Source organism: Planococcus citri, chromosome 4 (genome assembly GCF_950023065.1).
Source record: "Planococcus citri chromosome 4, ihPlaCitr1.1, whole genome shotgun sequence".
Classification (NCBI taxonomy): domain Eukaryota; kingdom Metazoa; phylum Arthropoda; class Insecta; order Hemiptera; family Pseudococcidae; genus Planococcus; species Planococcus citri.
In genome coordinates, this window is record NC_088680.1 from 39,792,626 (window position 1) to 39,819,895 (window position 27,270).

Below are 27,270 nucleotides of genomic sequence, written 5' to 3' on the forward strand. Positions count from 1 at the left end.
AGTTCGGTCACTATCACTTCGAGAACACCCCCGCAGAAAAAATAGCGCATACCTACATACTTATCTCATTGTCAGAATGATATCTACTTACATATGGATAACCCATCGAGTTATATTCGAAGAAAATGAAAAAACGTAGAATACTTATATGACATTGGATGATGGTATAGCATTACAAAATAATCAGAATTGAATATTCAATAAAAAGGTACAACTACGAGTTTTAATGGAACAAAATGGCGAGATTATTTTACTCATCGTGACACAATAATGATCCCATACGACTCGAGGAGAGTAAGGAAACGGGTTAAAGTCCTGGAATATATAACCTGGAGCTTGAAAGTATGCAGGATTCATGATACCAGCATCATTAGTAGAAAAACATGGAATAAAGATGCGGATAATTGTTTCTCAAAACGTTGTAAAAATCGAATACTTTTACCGATAGTCATCGTGTTCACTTGTTATTCGATATTGAAAATGTTGTAAAAGAAGTGCAGCAAAAGGTATCCGAGAATGTTAGGTAAGTATCAGTAGGGCACGTTAAATTTCATTTTACTGCATGTAGGTATTACAAGATGATATTATGCATATAAACCCTGTTCCTTCTCTACTCGCTGCATCATGTTCGATAATGGGTCCGCTTATATGCAAATACCGCGAAGAATTTTTCATCGCGACGAAGCTATAGCTAAATTTAACTCGAGGGGGTTTAAGATTGGTTGGCGAATGCTTTATAAAATTGTACAAATATATACAAGTAAGCGGTGAATTTCTCGAGATGCGAGCATGCAAAGCAAACAAAGAGCGGATTTTTATGTTGGGTCGTCGAGCGAAAAGAAAACCACCAATTTACCCTCTCATTCGACGTGTTTTTCTTCTCTTTATATTTCGCAGTACGCCAAACAAAACTCAACAAGTGAACGAACCGAGGTTTTGTTTGACGAAAGCAATAAATTAATAGGCTTTATTAGTGTAGAGCGGAACAAAGTCGAGAAGAGATGAAAGAGTCGAGTGCGGAGCCCTGCAGTGCGCTTATATCGAAGAAAAGCTCTAAGATGAAGTCGATGCCCTGGAAAGATAACCTCGCCTGTGCGTTTGCTTTTGTCCACAAGCTGCTGGTGCTTTTCGTTAAACTAAAGACCAAAATCTTAGAGCGTTATTTGAGATTAAAAGGGAACCGTGACCAGTGCCGACCACGCTGTGGAAACCTAATCGCACAGCGTCTATATATAAGACTGATAAAGGCGTTCGATGATTCGTATATTTACTAAAATAAAACAGACGACCTTGATGAATTACCAATTCTTTGCAAAGAAGAAGACGAAACGCGATAATCCGTCGCCTGTGAAATTAGCCGAACATACGATGAAGGCGACGCGACGGTGGCCGTCAAACAGATGAAATAAACTCGGCAAATTGCACGACTCGAGACGAGACGATCCGATCCAAAACCTAAAGTAGATCGGATATCTTCGATACGATTTTATATGTTGTATGTATAGCGTACTTAATACTCTGGTGTGCTTTCAAACACTGAAAACTGGAAAACTGGAAAACTGCACCCTTGTAAGACGCTCTCATAATACGATAAAAGCATTTTTACGATTATAGAATATATATCACTTTCGTATAATCCAATTCTTCTCCATTGTTTAAGTTTATAGCCGCACAAAAGACGACAACGACGACCAAGACGTCGAGAGCAACGAATAAAACTTCCAAATTTACTCGCGAGCGCTCGTCAATGTGTATCGATAATAAAAATAACGAGGAAAAAAAAGTTGAACGGAAAAAATTAATTCTTTAAAGTGTACAAGACTTCCAAAGCGCTTTACTTTGAACTACTGCGAGTTTCCAATGTATCTACGTATTTGAAGAGCGAATGCCACCACTAACGATGAACGAAGACTGGAGGCAAATTTTGAGTCATGCTTGATTTGAATTGAAAATACGAAACATCCTGCCACTGCCAATTCCACTAAGAGTGAGTTGTGGATATTGCTCGAGCTGACTATCTAATCCAATTATTCCGCGGGGTAAATGAATTAATTTTTTTATCTAAACGCCAAACGGTGACCCGGTGCATGGTATTTTTCCAAATTTCAACCATTATCATGTTTTTATAGAGAGAAATTTATTCTTGTTACGGACCAAACGTATATTTCCAGTTTATAGGTAAAACACTCGGTTGAACGAACATATGTAATGAAATTGATTTTTCTTAATCATAATAGAATCTTATGGCAAAAAATCCCACTGGATTTCGAAAAAAATCATTGTTGTGATGACAATTACTCCAAAAATGTTTCTAAAAATCACCCCTTCCTCCCTAAGAAACAAACAAATAATTGTAGATTTTAAAAAAAAGACACACAATCATGAACAAAGTAGGTAGGTAGGTACTTATAATTTTTCTTAATTTACAACCTGTGGATAAACTTGGAAAAAATAAGTGAATAAAAATTAACTTATCTGATTTTGTGTTTCGAAAACAGTGATTTTATCATTTTATTTCGGTATCCTTCAGGCCCATTAAATTTTAACAAAAAAAATCCTTGAAGAAAAATCTTCAAAAGTTGTAACAAAGAGAGCCTTTTCGAATTCTTAATCATCATTTTCATTCATATATACAAACTACAAAGGTATAATTATGTTGCTGAGATGCGAACTAAGGTGCACGAGTGGACCGTATTTCGTTTTTTTTTGTTTTTTTCAAATTTATTGGAGACTGACAAAAAATCATGACCAATTAACAACCTCGCCAAACCGTCGAAAAAATTGAAAATTTTTAGGTTCACGTTCACTTACACCTTCCCGGTGAGAACTTGAAAGAAATTCTTCAAATGTTTAAAAAAAAATTTTAATAATTTTTCCTGACTCAAGTGGTTCCATGATGTCTGTAGTATTTTCACATCATCAAATTTAAATCATCAGAGAAGCTCAATGCTCAGCTCAGGAGTTCTCAAAATAGGTATGTGTAGGTATAAGTATTTGCTTATTAAAAATAATATACCTAAATGATAATTTGGGAATTATATTTTCCTCATGATGTCAAAACTGAGATTGAACAACCAGGTTCCTAGATTATGTTTATAAGTGATAGTGGACCTCAAAAAATCACTTGGAAAAGAATGACGATTTTTTTTTCAAACTTTCACTTTTCAGCTCTTACTGGGAGAGGAGAAAGAGTTGATCATTCGCCTACAGATTCGAATTTTTTCCACTTTCTATTGATGATCATAACTTTTTTCTATGCTTCGATCAAATTTTTAAAAAAAATTGAAAGAGACCCACCCTATAATGAAAACTTATACGCAGTACTGTAGAAAGTGGAGAGTAATTGATTCCAAGGGCCGGATTTGTAGAGGCATTGACAGATCGTACAAATATCAAATTTTCAAAATTAAATTAAAAATTTTAAAAAATTAATAAAAATAAGTGGTCAAAAAATATTACCTAGGTAACTCACAAGGGAGCTACTCAAGGTCTGACAAGCCGATCGAAAAAATTTTTTCACAGGCGGATAGAGCATCAAAAAATATATTATGAGCCAAAATTTTAGCTGCTGAAGTTGACGGGGGGGGGGGAGTTACGGGGGTTTGAATATCGAAAAATCACAAAAATATACAAAAATACACTGAAAAAAGTATAAAAATTGAAATCAGTCATTCGGCACCCTGTTCGCTTCAGCAGCTAATTTTTTGGCCATGATCTACCATCGATATATGCCGCCTTATAGTGGACAAGTCGCAGCGATCTGCGTGTAAGACCTTAGGGGTGAATTTTTCCCCACCCCCTAATTTTGGGTGAAACTTTCGAAAGAAAATCTGGGGCATGTGATATATCGAATTGTATGTTTTTGGTGACGCTGAACACGAATATGACGTCAGATTTTTGATTGAACCCCATCCACGGCCCCCAGCACCTCCCCAAGGGGGGTAAAAGTTCAAAAAAGTGATTTATTCGTGCGACACATGAAAGTAGTATGTTTCTTGTGACGCTGAATACGAATATGACGTCAGATTTTTGATTGGACAAGTCGCTGCGATCCGTGTGTAACACCTTGGGGATGAATTTTTCACTTAGGTATTAAAAAGAATAAAAAATGAAGAATCAAAATAACTCGCCACCCTATTTGCTTTGCAGCTAATTAGGCGTCATATATCGATGGTAGATCATGGCCAAAAAATTAGCTGCTGAAGCGAACAGGGTGCCGAATGATTTCAATTTTTATACTTTTTTCAGTGTATTTTTGTGATTTTTCGATATTCAAACCCCCGTAACTTTTCCCACCGTCAACTTCAGCAGCTAAAATGTTGGCTCATAATATATTTTTTGATGCTCTATCCTCCTGTGAAAAATTTTTTTTGATCGGCTTGTCAGACCTTGGGTAGCTCCCTTGTCAGTAATTTTCCCACGAGTGAATTTTGAGCCAATTACTAATGAAGGAGGGAGGAGGAGAGAAGAAGGGGCAAAATGGCATTCACTAGGACCGGTTTTGGCTCATGCTGGCCCTACCTGTTAGGCAGTTTACAAAAAAATAGCTGTCTGGCCAAAAAATTGAAGAGCCTGAAATTGCAAATTGATTGGCATTTTCATGTTCCTAGACAAAAAAATGTCCCCTTCTCCAAAAATCGTTCGCCGATCAATTTTCAAATTCAAAATTCGTTCCTAGGAGATTCTTTTTTTGAATAAGTATCTATTGATTTTTTCCAAATTTCTTTCACATTTCTGAAAAAATACACATTTTTAGAGGTTTTAGAGCTTCCAGTCGATTTTTGAAAGCTGAAACATACTCTATATACCCTAATTTTAACATGCTGAGTCCATCGGAAGCGATTTCAAGCTATTCTGAAGCCTCCAGCCTTATTGTGAATTATTCAATATTATGCATTTTCAAAAATTGCGATAATAACTGTTGAAATAAACTTTTTTCAAGTTGTACCTAATTTGAGCATGAAAATTGCCACCTGTGAAATCTGTCACTGCAGAAAACTGTCCGTTCCTGATCCGAGCTAATCTCCATTCTTCAGTCTGATTTTTTTCGTGGGAAAAATGCCAAATTTACAACACATATTTTCAGTTTTCTTTCAAGTGTTTGATCTCATGGGGAAAAAAATAAATTTCTCATTCTCGCTCGAAACTTGAAATAATAAAGTAACTTAGATGTAAAAAAAATCAGCTAGAATAGTTTTTGAAAAAAAAATGAACATTACCTACACCTTTTGCTGACAATTCCCACCAAAAATTTTTCAATTTTTTTATGATTGAAAATAAAGTTGAACGCATTTACTTAACTTAAGCTTTCTATCTAACGATTCGGAATATTCATTATTGTCAATCACGGCGGAATCTCCCCCTTCGACACATCTGCTGTCTCCTTTGATAGTCTGTTTGATTCTTACGTCTTTGAAAAAATTCAAAAACGCTGGGCTGAGAAGAATCTTCGATTGGAAGCAATAAACTACCCCCAAGAAGAATCGAAAGCGTGTGGTTATATTGTCGTTGTAATGAAGCTATTTGAAGTAATAGTAGCTATCAGTTTGCCACCCTTTTATCTTTGCCATGTCCCTTTTCCTTTTTGCGAGCATGGTAATTGATGTAGTGCCTTGCAGCGTGTGTCAAACTTCGCTCCAGTGTGATGAAGTTCTCGGTAAGTTGAGATGTGTCCCTATATTTTGTGGCATGTTCATGAGATAAAAGTCAAACTAAATCTTAGAGAGAAGGTAGATAGCTGGGAATCTGTATAGGGTAAGTATCCATAACTTTGCACAGTAGGTAGTATAGTTTTGTTATAGGTGGGTATACCTTCGTTTTGGTATTTGGATGGGTAGGATATGGTGGAAATATTGTTTTAGTGAAAATTGAGACGTAAAGACTGAAATGAAAGAACTTCTTAATAATTCATACCTTTTTTATTTCAGCTTTCATGAATTTATAGTAATATAACATCTTAAAATGTTCATGAAGCGAATTTTTCAAAGCATTGGATTCTTAGATTCCTTCCTCTCGCCCTCTTTTCGTCTTTGAGTGAAAAAATTGCATAAGAAACCGTGAAACGTTTTTCAAGTTATCCTTTTTTCTTCTGAGTTTCAAAAATAATTAAAGTCAATTGTCGAAAATCACCCATCCCCTTCCCTCTCCTACTTCATGTATCTCTAAACCATCTTTAGCACATTTTACAATTAAATTCTTCGCTTTTCATCCAACCATTCGAACCAATTCCGTATCTAGTTGGCGTCTTGGCTGCACATTAAATAAAGTACTCGTATCTCGTTGGAGGATCACCCGATGTCAATACCTATTTCCAGTTACTGTCGCGAATAAAAATAACACTAGAATCGAATCAAAGGCAAGATACCCAATAAGATGAGAGTAGAATAGAGAAACGTCGCGTTGCATCTCTTATAAGAAAAAACCAATTTAGAATCCGTTTCGAATTAAAATTACCCGGCGAGAATATTCATTTTTCGAAAACTCGACAATTTCCATTCCCCTAGAAGAAAAACATCCAAGAAGACGAAACGTTCCAAGGGGAATTTTAAAAAGACGCGACGACGACGTATCATTTACCTATCTACTCTTACTCGGGCTACGAAAAATTCCCCGGTAATTACCTTCTAATTGAAAAATGTTTGTTTTTACGAATAATTCCGTAATTTCAACCACCCCTCCGTCTCCTTCCAGCAACGAGGCAATGTGAGCCGCCACGAGACACACGAACGAACGCAACCAGAAAGAAAAACACACCATCTCTGGTAATTAAAAAAGTTTCTCCAACGTCGAAAAACGCAAAAGGTACATAGCAAGTTTTGAAGTTGCTATTTCATCGCAGTCATTTGTTAATTCAACTTTTATTTACGAGTACCTCCTCCCACGCATCTGCTGCGGGGTCCTTTTCTACCATCTTGCGGATGCAGCTCGGTTTCAATGCAACATAGTCGGCGTATTAGGTAGAGGTACCTAACCTACGAATACTGGTGCACTTGTATACAAATTCGCTTCCTATCATCTTCCCAGCTCCCCCATCCGCTTGCCTTTTATTTCATTCTCCTCTCCTGCTCATTCTCGATGTACTTTTGGGTTCGAATACCGGTATATATGTGTACTTTATACACACGTACATGGCAGAAATAGCGCACCGAATGCGAATTGGCGCAGTGGCTAGCCGCTTGCAAATGAAAATATTTAAACACTGTAAATAGGCTGAAGCCAGCTTCATTGCTCTTTCAGCATACACTTGTTCGGTCCACACACAGGCACACTACACTTGGAAAAACACATCGAGCTCTTTTTGTACTTTTCTATTCACCGCGAGCTTCATTTTACTAAAAACCACGTCCACCTAGAATACGAATCCGCCACTTATTTACCATTAGCTGGTATTCGTATATTAGTTAAATTACTCTGACCTCTCGTATACAACATAGCTACATCGGCTTAATCGCATAAGTACTTTGCACGTTGACCAGAAAAAAAAAACTACCAAGAAAATTATAGGCAGTAGGACATTTATCTTAGATTTTCAACTTTCCAACCTCCAACTCTACACTTCTGCCCCTGTTACTGATAAACTTTCATTCCAAGAACGCATCGAACTACTCTATAAACACAAACGTCCAAACCAGGCTCGATAAATTTAAATTTCCCCTTATCCACTTTATACTAACGCGAGCTTTCAATTTCTCAACATCGTAATTTATAACATCGTTTTTGGCTCGTGATGAATTGTGAAAGTTTTTAAAGTATGAAAAAAAAGAAGAGGTCGAAAAGCTGACGTAACTTTTCGGCCGAATTTTCTTATACTAAATAGTTTTAAATGCGAAGATTACGTGACGTGATATTTTATACGCCCAATTAGGTGAAAAAATGACAGTTTGAAAAATTAATTTGAAAAGAGAGAGATAGCAGGATGGTGGGTTGTGAACGTGAATTTTTTTTAAAAGCTTATCAAGGACGTTTCATCAAATTTCAGTTTTCTCGAAACATTTGAGTGAGCTTCACGGAGAAGGCAAAATATTGCAAACTGAGAATTAATTACAATATTATTTTGAAAAAAAAAAAAATTGTAAGAGTTGTGAAAGGAAGGACCATGTAAATGGCTGAGGTGAAATAGGATTGTCAATTTACAGACCACCTGATTTCAATTTGAGAAAAACATGGATCTTATTATTGATACCCATTAAACTCGAAATTCCAAAATTTTTGTAAAAAATTCAAAAAAATAATGTGACTAGAAATTGACTCTAGAATTTAGATGAATTATTTGAAAATTTCTGGAGAAAGAGAATATACTAGCAAGAAATTTCCTATTCTTTGGAATTAATCACAGTGAAAATTTTTCGATGTTTGTAAAATTTTGGAATTAATGAACTCTTGTCGCTGGAAATTGGTGATTATTTGTTTGTTTCGAGTGAATTTTTGTTTACATCTGTGAATAAGAATCCAAAGAACAACGAGGCAAATATTGACAATTTGAGAAATATGGACTATATACCTAATCTTTAATAAAATAGGTGAACTGAATTGGGAATTGACTGGCAGTAAACTACTTAATTCATCGTCTAACAAATTGACCAATTAGAATTCTCATACGTTGAAGGGTGGGTAAAATCACCAAAAATGGTGAAGTCAAAGAAATTGACATAGGAGCCTCTCTTTCACAGTCATCAGGTAATTGTCAACTAATGGGGGGAAGGGGAGGCGGGAAAATATCAAGACGACTCTTACTTTAATACTAGGTGGTAAAATAGCACATATATTACACATCAAGGGAGGTAAAATAAATAATGTCTCAGAGCGCATGTAATTAACTTTTTGCCCCCACCCACAAACTTCTTGGTTTCGATGAAAAAAAGATCCCCGAATTTCAGCTCTCCAGCTTGAAATTTCCAAGTTGAAAAAATCAAAAAATGAAAAAAATCTATCCAAGAATTTTTCATTTATGCTTCAGAATTCTTCAAAATGATCCCTTTTTCAAGAAAAAACCTCCCTCAGTCCCCAGACAACATTGTTTGGTTTGTATAGATCCCCACAAAGTTGAAAAAATATTGTTGGGGGGGGGGGAATCAAGTGAGAAGTTTTCTTAAAAAGAGATTAATAAAAAGGATTTCTGAACAGAAAATATTTTTTTTTCAATTTTTAAATTTTTATTTTTTTTCAATTTTTCTAATTTTGAAGGGCTTTATGCAAAGGAAAAAATTCAAACGGTTTTCTCTCAAATTACTGTAGGAGGCTTATTTTATTTTGATATGTTATACACTTTTGATTTCCTATCAAACTGATTCCTAGTTTGAGTTTTTTCCTCGTCTTCTTCACCCCCACCAACCTCTTCTAAAAACTTGATCATTCGCAAATGTAGAGTCAAGGTCATCTTCACTAAAGGCTCTTTAATCCAACGTCAAATCCAAGCCCAAATATCAAATTTGAGCAGATTTTGTTGAACTTCCTTCGGCTGAAATGACCTTAGCAGTTAAATGAAAAAATAAAATGAATTTTGAAAAATTTTGACCTGCCAACATGATGAAAATCGAAAATCAGACTAAAAATAAAAAATGAGATATCTATCAATATTTTCTGTGTTCAACTAAAATGCTTCGTTAATTTCCCAAAAAATCCACACGTTGGCTTTGAATAGTGCTACATACAAATGAGTAAAAACAAATTTTCCAATCGAGCTTTTATTTATGAAGTTCTATCACTCTAAATTTCAAACACATTTTTCTTGAAACTACAAAATTTGTAGAAGTCTCTTTTTTTATTTGCAGGACTAAGTTTCTGTTATTTTTATTATAAGTGCCAGGGAGCCAATAGGGAAGCCTACAAAAAACTATTTTTTTTCGGATTTGAATTACAGTTGCATTTGAGGCCCAATTTTGACATAAGTGGGAATAACTGTAATTTTGAGAGGCCCAACCATTTAAAAAAATTGCCTCAAAACATCAGAATGTATGATTGGGCAGATATCAATCTATTTTTTTCTTTCAAAATCTTATGCTAACTACATCAACTTATTTTGAAGACTCCTTTCGACATTATTGAGAAAAAATCTTTTGGACCCGCATTTTTCAAAAAAAAAATTCTTTTATTTGTGAATCTCATTTCAACAACATGCAAACAAGTTTTGAGAGCCCTTTTTCACATTACATAGTAGAAAAAGTGTATTTTTGGGGTCGACATTTTTTTCAAAAAAGGTCCTCAAGTTTCAAAATATGGGATTGGATATATCTACTTATCACAATTTTAGGAACCTTGAAGGCAACTTCCGACAAAAAGGAGAAAAAAATGCATTTTTGGCCCACATTTCCTCAAAGAAAAATTCTAAATTCATGAAAATGTGTGATCAAATCTGATGATTTTTTTTCTACGTCATGTCAAGTGAGTCCTCTCTGATCGGATACAAAATCATGCACCCACTCATGTATGGGGCACATTTACGCTTCTCTCCAACCATTCACATTACAACACTTCTATCACAACTCCATCCATCCCAATAGCCTCACATCTCGGAAGAAAATCCATCCAACAAATTCTTCGATATAGTTCGAGGCTTTTAAATTCATTTCGCTGGTTTATCTCGTGCGCGCACCAGCCTCTCTCTCTCATTCTTTGCCACAGCACAGCATTGACGATCTCGTCATTCTAATGAGTTTACAAATTACCCGAGCTCGGTTCCGGTATACTCGTTCTATCTTTCTCGAGACATTTCCACGATACAGACGAGAGTGAAATAGAGCCAGTTTCGCGCACCGATGCTCCCTGCTCGTCATCGTCGTCGTTCGCTCGTCAATCTAAAAGATACGTCTGCTCGTGGCTGGTACAAAATACGCGTTATAATAAAAAAAAAAGAACGAAAGAAAGAAAGCAGCTTCGAATTTCAACATTAATGAAATTACCGCCGCTCACGCCGACAATAAAAGTTTCTTTCCCATTGTACCGAGTATTTTGTCCATTTAACCTCGTGCCACCCCAATTCTTACGAATAGCCTTATATAGTATACCTTGGCTATACTCATCCATCTGCTGTCTTCGGATGGTCGTAAGCTTTCAAACGCAATTACCTCTCGGCCAGTAAACGTAAAGTATCGAATGATATTAAAAATTACTCGAGTAAGTATTTACACTGGCTCGTCTTAATAATACCGTCACTCGTAGTCACCCTCTTACTACACTTCCCCTTCTTCGTCTCCGCGTCATAACTTATCCACTTCCGCGAGAACGTTTGGTAACCGTTCTTCTCGCTCGTTCCTTGTATATCGCATCCATATCTACGGCAAATTAGTTAGGCAACTTTATCAACATCGCGAATAGTAATATTTAAACGGCAACGAAATACGCAATTCATTTAACGCGCCCGCTGAAATGCTGTGTAACGAAAATCGCTCGTTTGGTGAACAACGTGGTCGGGGCGAAGAGGCGCCGCTTCTCCAGACCGCATTTCAGTCATCAAAATAGGATTAGCAACAAAAGGATTAGTGTAGCTATTAATATACGCTATATATATGTATACTAGAGAGAATCAATGGTGGATGCAGACACAGCAACGAAGAGAAACAGCAGGGCACAAAGTATATCGGGATCGGGTAGGTATACCTACCTACAATTTTATACTATGAAATCTTCTCGAGCCTGCGACCCCTCCTCTTCACCTTATCCACTTCCTGTTCCTCGTTCGCATCTCTCATCTGTGTATACTATAGCGTTTTCGATATCATCGAAACGATTCGGTGGCATATTTGGAAATTTTAGTACGTTTTAATAAACCGACGACGACGCCGACGATTCGTTTACGCCACACCAAATTCGCGTATGTGTAACTTTACGCTTATTAATACTAAAGGGTTTGAAAGGTTGTGAAAGGGAAGGAACAGCAGAATGAACCTGCCCACACTCAGTCTCACCGTCAGTCAAGTTGAAATCCACGTTTTCATTTTGGTCGATGTTAGCGAGAAAATACTTCTACGAGTTTTGTATTTTGTGGGGTCAAATAATTGATTGTGGGCGGATTTCGAGTACCTATGGATAAAATTCTGGGATGGAGTAGGTATTTATGTATTTTCAATTCTGTGCGTTGATTTTCTTTTCTGAAATTTTGGAAAAATTTTGCTAAATTTCAGAAATTTCATTGTAATGCTACTTAAATTTGTGAGCTTTCTTGAACGAATTTATCAGAGATCCTTGGATCAATGATTTTGAAATTAGTTTTATTTCACAAAAGAATTTATAAACACACTTTTGGGCAGTTTTAATGAAAAGTAAGATTTTTTGACAGTTATTTTGGCAAAGAAAAAATACAATTTTTTTAAAGTATCGCTGAAAAGCAAAATTTTTTGGCGAGGAATCATTTATTTTTCTAGGCAATAATTTTTTTGTTGGTCAACATTTTATTTGGACGTGGATTACATTTCTTTAACCGCTATATGAAATTGAATTGTCATTTGTATCAACCCGTAGAATAATTGTCGACGTCAACATTTGCATCAACTATGTTTTTTTCCAACATAATGATGGAAAAGTGACCGATTAGTTATCTAGTAGGAATCTTCTGTCCGTAAAGAAGTCGGGCTAATGAAAATCTCCGAAATTTTTTCATCATTTCTGATACCTTGACATACCATCTCGACACGTAAATGTTAATTTCAATGCTCAAAATTTGCATCTACAACTCGTATGTTGACCAATTTTTCAGAATTGAAATTTCTGTTTTAGTGCTTAAAAGTTTGGCAAACATTTCAAAATATTATCTTGTTTAAAGAGAAAAACAAAATTTTAATGGCATTGATAAAAATACTTATTCACTTTTCCCTAGTTTGGAGTCGTCGATGTTATGTCACTGTGAAAGTTGATTATCCAAAAATACATCAACACCAACATGGACCAAATTTTTAAAGATTTCTCAGGAAAATTACGTTGATATTGTGGATGTAATTTGTTGATGTCAAATTTCACATCAACATTAACATCGACATGTTGTCAACATGAAAATGTATTAGTTTAGTAGGTACTCTTAGATAAAGTATTGCACCTTTCTTAATAATAAGGACTTTAATGATCAACTTCTAGATTGTACAGACTTTCTGTCTGAACTTCTCGGAGGTGGCCTCTGCATCGATGCTACTTTCAGCACTAGCAATAACTACCTAAGAAAAATCATTTTTGGAAAAAAATTTTCAATTTTGAAACTAAAATTTCATAACTTTATGTAGCAGGAGGTCGATGTAAATTTCAATGCCAATGTCGATCCATCCACATCCGTCACATTTGGATCCTACATCACATCGGTGTAAATTTCAACCCTGTGTAGAGCCAGTTGTTGACAATGTTGATCAGCATTGGTCGACAATTGCATTGACAATTGGCTTGACATAGGGTCAAAATTCACATCAACAATATGTGGAATCTAAAAGTGACAGATGTGGATGGGTTGACATTCACATCAAAATTAGCATGGTCATTGTTGTACAGGAAGTACATACCTAAATTGTCCTGTTGAATTGTTAACAATTTTGTCATTGAAATACTATATTTGTGATTTGATGCAAAATCGACTCAATATCTGTTTCGATGACTTTGAGTACTTTCTATCAACACTTTCTTCTAATCAATCTTGTGTCAAGCTTATGAAAAACGACATTAAATCTTCAAAAAATCACTCTTCATATTCTAGTGCATATGTATGCAAATTTATTATGCGAATTGATAATTAAAATGATTTGATGGGAAAATCCCTGCAACTCAACTCTCCCACAACACAAAAATTGAGTTGAGATGGCCCCTTACTTGGCTGTTGCCAAACTTTAGGCCAAGGTGGACAGCATTGCTGAGTGGGCTCATAATTGGAAAATCAAGCTGAACAAAGTCAAGTCTGTCAGAGTGGATTTTGCTCTGCGGAAGCATAGCTACTGCCCCACAACTATTGAAGGAAACCCAGTTCCTCTCACCTCCAGTGCAAGGTACCTAGGACTACATCTTGACTTCAAGCTAAACTGGTAGGAACGTGTCAGAAAAAAGAGAACACAACTAAACCTACTTTTAAAGAACTTCCAGTGGCTCACTGGCAGGCGCTCCCTAGTGAGCCTGGCCAATAAGAAACTCATCTACACATCTACGTTCCTACCTATGTGGACTTATGGGTGCGAAATCTGGGGTACTACAAAAAAGTTCAACAGACTGGCCATTGAACCATTCCAAAACAGAATTATGAAATTAATGTCTAAGTATTTTCAAGACACAATCAATAAATATTTCACATCAAGTTTTCACAAAAATTTTCGCTTTTTTGTCAGAAATTTCTAAAAACCATCACTTTTTCACAATAATTCCCAAAAAGTCCTGCTTTTTACATTTTATCATTTTGACAAAAAATCAATGAAAAATAGATCCAACTTCTGATTTAAAAAGTTGTCGATTAGATATATGTAATATGTAGGTAAGTACCACAATTTTGCAACAACTTTGAATCAATTCTTGACATATTTTCATTTGAGCAAAAAATTGATAAAAAATGAATCCAACTTCGAAATTGAAAAAAAGGCATCAATCTCATGATTATTACAAATTTAGAATAATTTTGAATCTATTTTCACATAATTTTTATGACTTGGTGAAAATCGACCTACAACTGACTTCAACTTCTGTATGCATAATTGATGTCTATAGAGAAAGAAAAAGCAACCAACATTTGAAGTCAAGTTTAGGCCTTGAGCAAGAAATCAACCTCAAATCGACTTGAATTTTCAACATGAAATCGTCACCGATTAAAGTACTACAATGTAGGAAGATGATTAAGTTTCCATCAATCTTACATTTCGTTTAAAATTCTTGAAAACTATCAGTCGATTATTTTGATATTTGATATTTTTTGTCGATTCTCAGAACTCAACACAGAGTAATGAGTGGTAGGGGGAGAGGGCTTAAATGCTCCAAAATTTCAAAAATGCGTATTTTTGTAATTTATGCATGTATACCTATTGTCATCACATTGACTTCTCAGACTGCTAATTTGAAATTTTAATGAAACATTATTTTTTCGCTCTTTCCAATCCTCATTCCTCTTTTTTTTTTTTTACAATTTGTATTTCTGAGGATAACAAAACAAAGAGTAGACTTGAATCGGTCCATTATCTTACACAGTTACATCCATCTCATACAGTCAACCATTTATATCACGAGATATTTCGCCAGCCAAAAACGCCGGCCGCATTTCGACTAAATTACACTCGGCAAGTATTCCCAGTATCCCAGACACGCTGCGACGATGACGACAAGCCTTCAAAGCGTCGCATCGGAACGCGACATCCGGCTCGACAGTATCATTACATCAGGGTCACAAACCAGCTCTCGCAAAATCCCATCTAATCTAAATCAACTTAATAGCAAAACTTTTTCAATCTTAACCCCGGCCAGCGATGTAAATAAAAAGTAACCTCGACGACACCATCATTACTCACGTCAAACTTCAGGTAAAGAAATCGTCTCCTAATATAACACATTAACGTAAACTCAGCACATAATTTAAAAGCGTGGAGTGGCGCATGGCAGCGGGAGGGGGGTGGGAGAGCGCCGCCGCCATAGTCGTATTTCGAACTGTAGAATAGAGAAGGAAAAAACAAGAGTCAGCATCGTACTCTTTTCCTCCTCACTGTATAATGTTTATCGCTCGGCTTGTGCTTTTTAACAGTAAAAAAAACCTCGCTGATCGTCGTCCGAGAGAGCTCATCAATTAAATCATATAAAAAAACATTAAACAAAAGCTTTGAATTCGATAACGATCTTAACCTGTCAACGGTACAAAAATTAAGCTGAAATCGTTATTTTTGCAGCTTCGAACGAAAGAGAATTATTTCTCTTGAGAAATTTTTATACTCTGTTTCGTCCGAGTTGAAAAACTTTTTAAAAACATCGTTTACTCCCGGTTCTCTGCCTTTCTCTTTCTGACTCTGTGTCGTGCCCCTCTGGACCTTATAGTCGCGTCTCGTCTGCACCTCCTCGGCGCTCCTTTGCTGTTCTATACGATCTCGTAACTTGTATTATATACGAAGAAATATTTGATTTCATTTGTTAAATCACCAAAGAACTGGATTTAATGTGCTGGAAGAAAGCGAAGTACAATTTCCTCTTGCGATTTCTTTTTTTTTTCGACCATCTCACTCGCTCTTTCGAACCCATCGCCTATCGACCAAACTCTACAACTGAAGAAAGAATGGCGAAAAAATCAAAAAACAAAATAACAAAAGAACGCGAAGCGAAAGAAAGAAAGAAAGAATGGGAAAAAAAGAGGAAATTTTCTTAACTAACGCGGACTTAGTTAACTAACATAACTTAGTAACATAGATTTATGGCGTTAAGTTTAGACTTTAAAAGGATCTTTATGTTTAGACCTCACAACCTTTTTTATACAAAAAGAAAGCGATACATATATATAAACGTTCGTATCCGCGAAATGAGCCAACCGAACAACCAAAAGAAGTAAAAAAAAAAAAAAAATACTCACATATACTACACAGCCACCACGCCACGAAAAATAAGAACAACCAGGCAAAGGGGGTAAAAAAAAGACGACCATATAAAACACAAAACGAACAACCATCATCGTAGCAACGTCCTCTCCACCCGGACCCCTCGAACCAGCGAAGTTTTTGTTTTGGCGCCGTCATAAAAATGGAAATTCTGTAGAAAAATGTGGAAAACTACCTTCGCGAAGAGAATGTTCGCGATGGAAACAATGGTACATGCAACTTTTCTCTATTCCTACTATAGCAAAAACCGAAAAACTTTCGAATATACTTTAAAACATCGAAAGCAGTTAAATGGGACACAACGCAACGTTTTCAGATTGTAACGTGATATCGTAATTTGAACAGTTTTCCAAGCCCAGAGATTTTCACTAAACGATAATATTTTAGATATGGAACATTACTTTTGCCAAGGGCAGCGCCTTTCCGCCTTTCTTCTGCGCTTTCACGTTCGCTATCTGTTGTAGAAAATCTTCTGACAAATTCCTCCAGCATTTTCGAGCCAGAAGAAAAAAATGAAAGAAGATTGTATTAAAACGAGACGTTATTTTATAATCGTCCGATTAAAAACGCGGTTTCCTTTTTCATGCGATAAACGTGGTATCTCTATAAGAGGATATCAAGTTGTACGATCATCTGTAACACGTGGTTGAAAAGTAGCCAAAGTGGTCGACGAGTAAAAAAGAGCGTTGTAATTGTAATCGAATAACACGAAAATGGACACCTTTAACACTTTCTTTTTCCTTTCTTTTTTTTAGAACGGTTTTTTGTGTAAAAAAAAAAGAGGATTAAATGCCAAATAAAAGGGCGTTACGTCTATCATCGGTTTATTTTCTGCTTTCTAGTTCGAGGAAAAATAACCATGTTTTGTTATTGTAGCAAGTTATGTGTAGTTATACCCTTGATAACATGACGATCTTAACAATAAAAGTATTTTTCTCTGGTTTGAAAAAAAAATTAATAATGACGGAAGGCTTTTCTTTTTTTTTATGCGTTAGAGAACAAATGTCTGAATGTCTCATAAAGAGGGAAAAGTTTATGGATCAAACAGTATACTTACGAACGGGATTAAAGAAATTTCGCTTTTTTAAAATCCGTTGAATAATGATTATTTTTTCAGATCGTTTGATGACTTCCATATAGATTTTGAAAATTGAATCACAATCACATTAAAAGCCAACCAATCAATTTAATTTTGTCAAGTACCTTCTTACATATTTTCCCACCCTTCAGCAGGACCAAATCGAGATATCGAATCCAAAAAATATAGAATGAACTGAGCGACTTCAAATTAATAGGGATTCACATGCCACATCATATTTTCAGAATTTTTCGATTTTTTTTCTTCAAAATTTCAGGTAGAAGCAGTATGAGAAGGCGCATCTACGTATTAGCCACTCAAAAATCTCAAAAGTATCGTCACACGTCCCCTCCTCCTTTTTCCGATGTATTAACCACGTTTAAGGGCACTATGATGAGAGGCTTAGAAGAGATTGGATCGAAAAATAAACCAGTATTCGAACTCAGCTTCTTCAAATTCATTTTCATAACTTTTAAAATTATGACAACCTTTCATCTTCTTTAATTGTATCTCCTGGGGTGAAAATTATGTTCCAAGGTTAACCACTTCACTGACTTCACGATAGATAATTTTCAGGTATTAAAAAGCCCACATGACAAAAAAGTATCTGATAATAAATCAAGTAGGTACCAATTTTTTCAACAATTGAGAAATTTCACCGGTTCCTCCCTACTCATCTCACATACTTAAACCCCTTATGCTTGAACCGTTTCTAAATTATTAATTTCAATTTCAAGTCGATTTTTTTGGTGGAACGAAATTTTTGGTTGCTAAAAATGTTGGATTGCATCAATTTAATCCTTTTACCTCCACGAACTTTTATACGGTTAAAAATTAAGGGGTCCCATGGAAAAGGGGCCTTGGTAATTTTTTTTGTTTTTCTGATTTTTACAATTCTGAATTATATTCAAAATTATTTTTCAAATAATTCCACCATATTCAGTGATATTGAAGCGTTCTTCCGTGAAAAAAAAAATAATTAGAGAATGTTTGCTTTACAGAAAAAATTTCAAGTCCATTTGAACTTATAAAAATCAGTAAAAAAATTGACCAGGGCCTCTTTTCCATGGAGCCCCTCAATTATTAGCTCTGAGGTTTTCTTCTTAATTACACATTTATTTTCCTGTGTTAATGTCTAGGAAGCCAACCCGAGATGAAACCTGCAGAAAGAATTGGAATAGGTGCTGATTTTCAAAATTTTGGGATGTTAGCTTTCTCCTCAGGTTATCTCTAAAACCTTTGTCTTCTCTAAATTTTTGAAAATTCAACATGATTTAAATTTTATTTTTCATGTTTGAATACTAACCCTTGACTTTTCAATAAAATAGGTAGATATAAATAAATTATGATAACCCAGATTGGGGAAGAAATTCTCTCAATGATCTACAATTCCAGAACCAGAATGATATAGGTAGGTAGGTGTAACTTTTTGAGAAATTGAGAAAATTTCATGCATTTTTTTCAGCTTTCATTGAAATTCTTCTTCTAAATATTTAATGTCACGCATGGAGAAACAACAAAAATAAGGCTCAAAAAGGGAATAAGACAGGGAGATGCTCTTTCACCTAAATTGTTCACAGCCACACTCTATAACAGCATCAGAGATATACTATGGGGAGAAGGAGGACTGGAGATCTCTGGAGAAAAGTTGACCCATTTGCTATATGCGGATGATGTGGTGCTGATAGCACAGGATATGGACGAACTTCAGGGAATGCTGGACAAGGTGAGAGATGCATGCCTAGAAGTAGGACTGAAAATTAATAAAGGGAAGACCAAGACTATGTGCAATGGGTTTGTAACTGATAAAAAGTGTGTCCAGCTGGAGGATGATGAAATTGAAATGGTAGATGGATTTGTGTACCTCGGCCAAGATATGACTATGAATAATGATTTCAACAGAGAGATATCCAGGAGAATAAAGGCATCATGGGCAGCATACTCAAGGCTGCGAGGAATTATCAGAGAGAAATCAATACCAATGTGTCTGAGAAGGAAGGTAGCCAATCAATGCATCATCCCAGTGGCCTCATATGCTAGTGAGACATGGGCATTGACAAAGAAGCTGGAAGATCGAATTGTCAAGATGCAGAGGCATATGGAGAGGTCAATGCTGGGGATAACGCTGCGAGACAAATGGACAGTGGAGAAAATTCGGGAGACCACAGGGGTGACTGACATTATGGAGACAGCTAAGCGGAGTAAGTGGCGCTGGGCTGGTCATGTTGCCAGGAGTGGGGGTCAACAATGGGTGGTAAAGACTACTCAGTGGAGACCAGACAGAAAGCGGGCACTGGGGAGACCGAAACGGAGATGGGAGGATGAGATATGGACATGTGATGGAGAGTGGTGGAGTACAGCCCAAGACCGAAGCTCGTGGAAAGAAGTTGGGGAGGCCTTCATCCAGCAGTGGATTGATAAAAAGGGCTAAAAAGAAGAAGAAGAAGAAGAAGAAGAAGAAGAAGAAAAAATTCCATAGAAACTCTACCCATTAAGAATGTTGTTCCAGGAGCATCCATAATATAGAATGGAACGCTCATTAATGAAGGTCCCAATCTCATTAGCACTTGGACAATATGAGTAGCAGCAGTAATTAAAGAATTATCTGCGAGTTTGAGTTGGACTTTCTTTTGTACCTAATCTAATGAAATTGATGTAATGGAGGGCTTCCTTTAATAGCGTTTTTAGTACCAATTTTGTCATAACGTTTGGAAGTGCCCTAGTATTCAATTGCAATGCCATTTTTCTTTTTCCGATAATTACAGGCACGACGCACGCAGGGTCATCTGTGCACTGTGTTACTATTTGACGTGTGATATTTGGTTCAGGTTCATTACTGTGAATTATCGCATTGTCAATTGCATCAATGGATGTAAGATTTTGTTTTTTTGGATTCATGAGAGGTTCTTTATTTTTACGTTTTTTAGCATTTCTTTCATTTAATCGATATTCATTAATTTTGGATGTGAATAATTCGCCTAAATTTTGAGTGGATATCGCTCAAGGGTCGTTTTGTAATTCTTTGAAAGCAGCCCTTATGATTCTAAACCCCACTAGAATGTGTGTTGTATTTTTTCGATAACCTAAGTGAAAGTTTTCCTATGCATGAAGTTAAAATTTTTACTTAGACAAAAAATGCAATACACCTTCTTACCACATTTTGATGCTATTTTGCCAACAACCGATGTCAACTCAGTGTCAAAATGTGACTTGCGTTGTACTTAATTTGGGAGGTTATTTTTATGCTTCATCCCCTTCTTCCAGGGGCAAAGCGACCAGGGTGTGAGGGGTTCTATCCCCTCCTCCTAGGCATTTTGTAAGTTGGTAAAAGTTGGAAAAAGTTGGCAATTTTGAATGTTCAATGATGAACTGGCAACGCTTAAATTGTAAATTGTGTTTACAATTTATTGTTAAAACTACAAGTATTATTTTTCAAACTAAATTTCTCAAGAAAATTTCGTTTTTACTCCACTTAGGCAATATTTTAGGCTTCTCTTGATATTTTTTAATGTTGAAAAATTTTTCATAATCATTTTTCAATTTTGCTTGCTTCTTAATGAATAATAAAAAATAAATTACTTTCAACACAATTGAAAAATCTGAACAAATTATCAAAACCTTTTTCACACCTTCAAAGTAGAGGAAAAAATTCAGGGTGTATCTTATGGAAATAGTAACCAGCTATCTTGGTGGAAAATTTGCGATTGTACAGTTGACATTTTCAAGATCTCCCCCCCCCTCTGGTGAAATTGGGTTGCTCTGCCCCTCCCTTCTTTCATAAAAATACTGCTTTGCTTTTCCAAGGGAACATTTACAACTCGTCAACTCCAATTCAGAGTTGAAGTTTGGCTCATTGAAAGATCATTTCACACTGACCTCAAGATTATGATAAGTATGTAGGTAGGTAATTATTGATTAAATCCTACAAAAACAGCGAATTGATTGTCACCAATTTAGAACCGATCTGAAGGAATCTAGCCCAAGTTGACTTTTCTCCAGCAACTTCAAATCGCTCCACGATGCATCGTAATCAACTTCAGCAGATAAAAATATAACTCTGTGGTAAGTTCGAATTTGCGAATCTATTAGGGCAGGCAAATCAAAAAACCGAGTTGACAAGTTGAAAAATGCCAAGGTATTATAAATCAAAATTCAGGATTGGATTCACATTTTCTAAACTATTTCTTCTCACATTACCCTCAATCCATGTGCGTTTCTTAGATTTTCGTGACGAATAATTTCATCACCAGTTGCCGGCTCGACGAATCTACCAAGACATAACCTAGAGCACAAATGATAGATATACGCTGCCAAGGGTTCAAGGGTGTAAATTTGTAATCATATTTTTACGTGGAATATTCGTCGTCTCATCGTCGTAGGTGGTTTCATACGTGCATCTAGTAGTAGGGCTACAAGGATGGCGTATACTTTAAGTGGCATTAGGATGGCAATAACGATCGTATTTGTGTATGCATTAGGCTTTCTAAATCGTGATTAATGGCGTGTACACGAGCCAAAGGTGGCGCGTAGCGTAGCTGCTATCTTTTCTGCATGTAGTACCTAGACCTACCTACTCGTATGCATATCGTACAAGAAAAGCACTAGAGAAGAGATGGTCGTCCTTTTTTCATATATTATTTTTTTATTTATTTATTCGAACGCGAGGCTACTGCCACATACTAGTCGACTTTCTGGTGCTGCTGTACTCGTATACGTATATGTTTTGCCATGCACGAGGATGACAGTGTACGTACCTCACTGCGATGTCGTGTAATAAAATAAATGTTTTATCTACATTGAAAAGGTACACCCTCTGTTGTTACATCCCTCAGTTCTTGGATGCTGGGTATTCGGGTACACGGTCTGTAGACATGTACGTTGAAGGTGGTAAGCTCTATACCCGTGTCCAAATGCCAGGATATCTCCGCACGATGCTCATATAGTTCATAGCTAGGTACTCCACACTCGACATTGTTGCTGCGTTTTTTTTTGCGATGGAAAATTTTTTAATATGCATGGAAAAGGTCGTCAGTGTCGTCGGTTTGTGTGAGAGCGTGCACTGGTGGTTTTTTTCCTTTTTCCCAAACGAATGCGTGGATAGATATAGCTGGGTACTATACGTATTTTTGGACAAGACACGTGCGACGTAATATCAACGATATTCGAGTCACAACAGCCCTAAGACTATTCAACGGTGATGGATATAAAAGCAAGATTTATGCGTTTGAGGTGACTCGTGAGTAGTTACGTGTGTAGCTGTAGAGATTGGAAAGAGGATAAAGCAGACGAACGCTGGAGGAATGGAGGTTTTTTTCCCGGATTTTTTTTACTGCGGCCTAATCAAATGAAAACACTGTTTTAAATTGGAATTGTTGAATGAAAAATTTCGTCGCCCTGGGTAATTATAATTGAATACTTGCTTATTACAGCGAGTTTCATTTTTCTTTTCATTCTTTTTGTTATAAAAAAAAAAAATGCTAATTAAAGGCTGCCGTGTGTGCCAAGGTCAAGGTTATTCATTTTGTAAATTTGAAACACGAAACAAGCTTCGTTTTTATTATCGTCGAATAATTATACTGAGATGGTATTCTTTTATATTGCCTTTTTTTTTTTGTCAATTTTGAGATGTTTTTATAATGTTGAAATTTTTTGTAGCAAAGGTGATACGAAAGAAGCAGCGTTATTTTTGGTGAAATTGACTTTTGACTTTTTTCTATTTGAAAAATAAAGATAACAATGATGTAATTCTTTGTTCAGCTCTGTAATATCTCAGTCAATACGTTGCCCTATCTGGGCCAAAAAATTGTAAAAATACAGTAAACGCTGATTTGAAACGACAACAAAAAAATTTAATATGAACTTTCTTATGATTCGCGCCCAGTTGTGAAATTTGTCTTGAAATTAGTAGGTATATCTACTCAGTAATTTAAAAAATATATATATTTTGTCGATTGTTTTCACAATGAAAATAAACCGTTCAACTTTCGAATGGCTGCCTCTGTAATTCTTTTCAAAGGGGTAACTTTTCAACAATGAATCTCTTGAAATTTAAACAAAAAATTAACAGTTCCATTGAAAAAAAAAATGTATATTTTGATAAATTCTATAATTTGTACCTATCTTTTCTCTTCATTTTACAGAAATGGATCACAAAAAAAATATCGAGAAATTTTGGCCATATTTCTTGAGGGTTCTGGGAAATATTTATTTCGAGTTGAAAATAACCAAGAAAAAATTTCAGCTGCACAGGTGCCCTTGAAAAGGAGGAGGTATTTTTGGAAAAATCTTGGTTTTTTCGCTCAATAGCGTCTACACTCAACCTGCATTTAGAAAAATGGCCCAGTTCCAAACGATGGTGTTTAAGATTTTGCGTTGAATTGGGTTATTGCCATCAAAATCCCAGACCACTTTTGGAGTTCTAATGAGTGATTAAAAATTTGCAAATCGGTATTTTTCATGTTTTGTCATATTATGCCAAAACATCAAAACATAATTTTTTGAACAGGGGAAATATTTTGGAACGCAGTAAAGCCAGTTTTTTGATTATTATTGCACATTTCAAAAATAAAAAAAATGATAATTTTTGGGTATGTTGTATGTAGTTTACTTCATCTGTTGAAATTGGCAATTATTATTGACCGAAAAATTGGCACTACTGCGTTCCAAAATATTGTCCCAGTTTCGAAAAAGATGTTTCGTCAGGTTTTGACATAATTAATGCTGAAGATTCAAAAAAAAAGAAAAATTTGGGGTTGAAAGAAAATTACTCAGTTTAAAAATTTATCTAACAAAAAAAGTTGAACCAAAAATGAAAAAAAAATCAAAACCACCGAATTGACCTAGAAAACTGAAATTCGAGATACACTCTATTTTTGATCCGCCAAATCGATTGGAAATGGTTTCGAGCCGTTTCGGGTAATTTCTACTAAATGAATGAAATTGAATCGGTCAGATGTGTAATCGGTCAAGTAGATCATCAACAAGCATCAACCACGAGCATACAAACTAAAGTTGATATGACATATTTTATTTTTTTTTGATTTTTTAATTTTTTTTTTGAAAAACTGTAATTTGTAAAAGGTTTTTGGAGGCTACAAAGTGGCTTGAAACCACCTGCAATCAATTCAGCATGTTGGAATTAAGGTGTAAAGTGTTTTTTAATTTTCCAATTTCATTTGATGAAATTTTGGGAAAATTTCAAGTTTCAAAATTTGCTGCAGGCTTCAGACTGATTGAAACTACTAGAAATGGCTCGAAACCAATTCCAATCGATTTGATGGGTCAAAAATAAGGGACACTCATTATTTCAGGTTTGTAGGTCAATTTAGTGACATTTTGATTTTTTCTCACTTCTGGCTCGAATTTGATTTTTTTTTTAAATCACCAAAAATGAAAAATGCACTTGAGCATCTGAAATTAGCTGAGACTGATATGAGGAAATATGCCTTCATCGCCTAAGCGATGATTAAATTAATCATCACCATAGAGATGATGAATAAAATAACTCCCTTAAACTGCAAGTTCGGTAATGTGTTAACTCCTACTACTGTGCTACTCCTACTACGTAGCTATAACGTAATCGCGCGCAGCAAACGCATAGAACGCATCCGATGCACCCAAAAATAGTATAAATAGAGCAACACGGACGCGAGCCAAACTAGTTGTATTTAAAATGGGCTGAACTTCCAAATAAGTTGAGCTTCCATACGATCTTGGACTCGGCGATCCGGATAGCTGGTTCTTGGTCAAAAGTGTACTTATGTAGATACGAGTAGATGAAGTCCTCTATAGGGGGTTCATCCCTTTTATTCAGTCTTCGCCCACTTTTAGTGGTTAATATGTTTCTCGTTTTCGTGATTTAAATTATCGTATACGTAATTAATCGCGTCCACACCGGATATCATCTGATTATGCTGGCCATCGGAGATAGTCCTAGAAGAATAGGTACCTCGTGTATTACATTGCTGTCGACCGGCCTAGTATTAGTGAGCCACCCTGAAAGAGACAGTAGAAGCGGACATTATGTGAGCCTTGGTGAGTAAATCTCACTACTATTTCCGAAATTGCATGCAATTTCTAGGGTATCTAATTACCCACCTTCAGTAATCCATTAACGCGCGTCGTAAGGTATAAGCTTGTGCATGTACCTATTATAGAACAACCCTATAGTTATTCTATACTTCTTTATCTTTGTACCCGTTTTAATATGCATTTGATTTTATTATGTCTAATTAACAATAAACATATTATCACTTTAGTGTAATTAATATGAGTTTTATTGGTAATTAGAGATTTTACTGTGAAGAATGAGCTGCATGACTGAAACCTCTCCGATATTTTGAGCTAACCAGGCGAGGCAATTATTCACTACCTTAGGGAATATTTCTTGACTTAATCACGTAGGTAGGAATTCTAATAAAAATCATCTATATCAATCCTGTAAGATCTCACTCTATCATATTGGCGCCTAACTTCCGCGTAATTCTCATGAAAATTGCAAAATTTTCATTCCAACTTACTAAAATACCCACCCTTAAAAATCTAAATTTTTTCCAAAATCTTCAAACTTTTCGATTTTTTCAAATTTTGTCAAACTCGAATTCCAAATGGTTCTCCTAAAGAACACAATTCGAGTGAAAAAACATGATTTTCCAAGATATGTTGCATGTCAAAATTGACTAATCACTTAGTCTGGCGCCTGACGTGGATGAACCTCTCTAGAAAAAATCATACATGCCACAAATCTTCGAAAACTCATAAACTAAAAAATTTAAATTTACCAAAAATTAAATTTTGATCTTTCTTGAATCCAAAAAGCTCGAAAAACGAGCATAATTCAAGCCAAAAATTACGTTTCAAGGATAAGCCTTTGACCTTTGAATCTCAAAGGCCACAGTGTCTTACAAAAATTAAATTTTGACCTTTCTTGAATCCAAAAAGCTTGAAAAACGAGCATAATTCAAGCTAAAAAATTACGTTTCAATGATAAGCCTTTGACCTTTGAACTCAAAGGCCACTGTATCTTAAAAAATTAATTTTTGAACTTTCTTGAATTCAAAAAGCTCTTGAAAAATGAGCATTATTCAAACTAAAAATTACGTTTTGAATTAATCTAAATTATAACCTTCCAAAATTTTTGATTTTTTTTTTCGTTTTGATTTTTTTTAAACTCTTGTACTCCACTAAAAATACGTTTTTTGCCTCGAAGTCTCGTAGATAGGTCTTTAGGTAAAATGATAGCTCATATTTTAGTGAGAAAAGTTTCAGTACATAATGCTTACTAACACAATGCTAAAATAATGTAGTATATTTCTATGTACATAAAATGAATTTTTCCAAACACTCTTTCGTGCATAAATTGCGAATAGGGGCAGGAAAAGATTCTAAAATACTTTTCGATTCATGATTTGTAAAAATACAAGTCCGAGTCAAAATAATAAATTCTTTTAAAAAACGAAAGTGGTTACTACTCACTGACCTACATGGTGGGTAGGGTTCCGCGGCTATATCATGCCAACCGAGAAAAAACTCCCTGCTGAGCAAGGTGTAAAACCTGACTAGTCTCGAGGGAGATAATTATCTCGAGAATCATGGTAGAATCGCGGTGCCCTGGTCACTGTGTGTTTCTAAAGAATATCATTCATAAAACAATAACCAAAATAAAATCTACGT

At 35.6% G+C, this 27,270-nt stretch overlaps 1 protein-coding gene across 1 annotated transcript in view; it reads right to left on the reverse strand.

Annotated features, from left to right (window-relative positions):
• Window positions 1–27,270, reverse strand: part of LOC135844993 (uncharacterized) — a 198,634-nt gene that overhangs the window by 72,238 nt on the left and 99,126 nt on the right. The window lies entirely within an intron of this gene.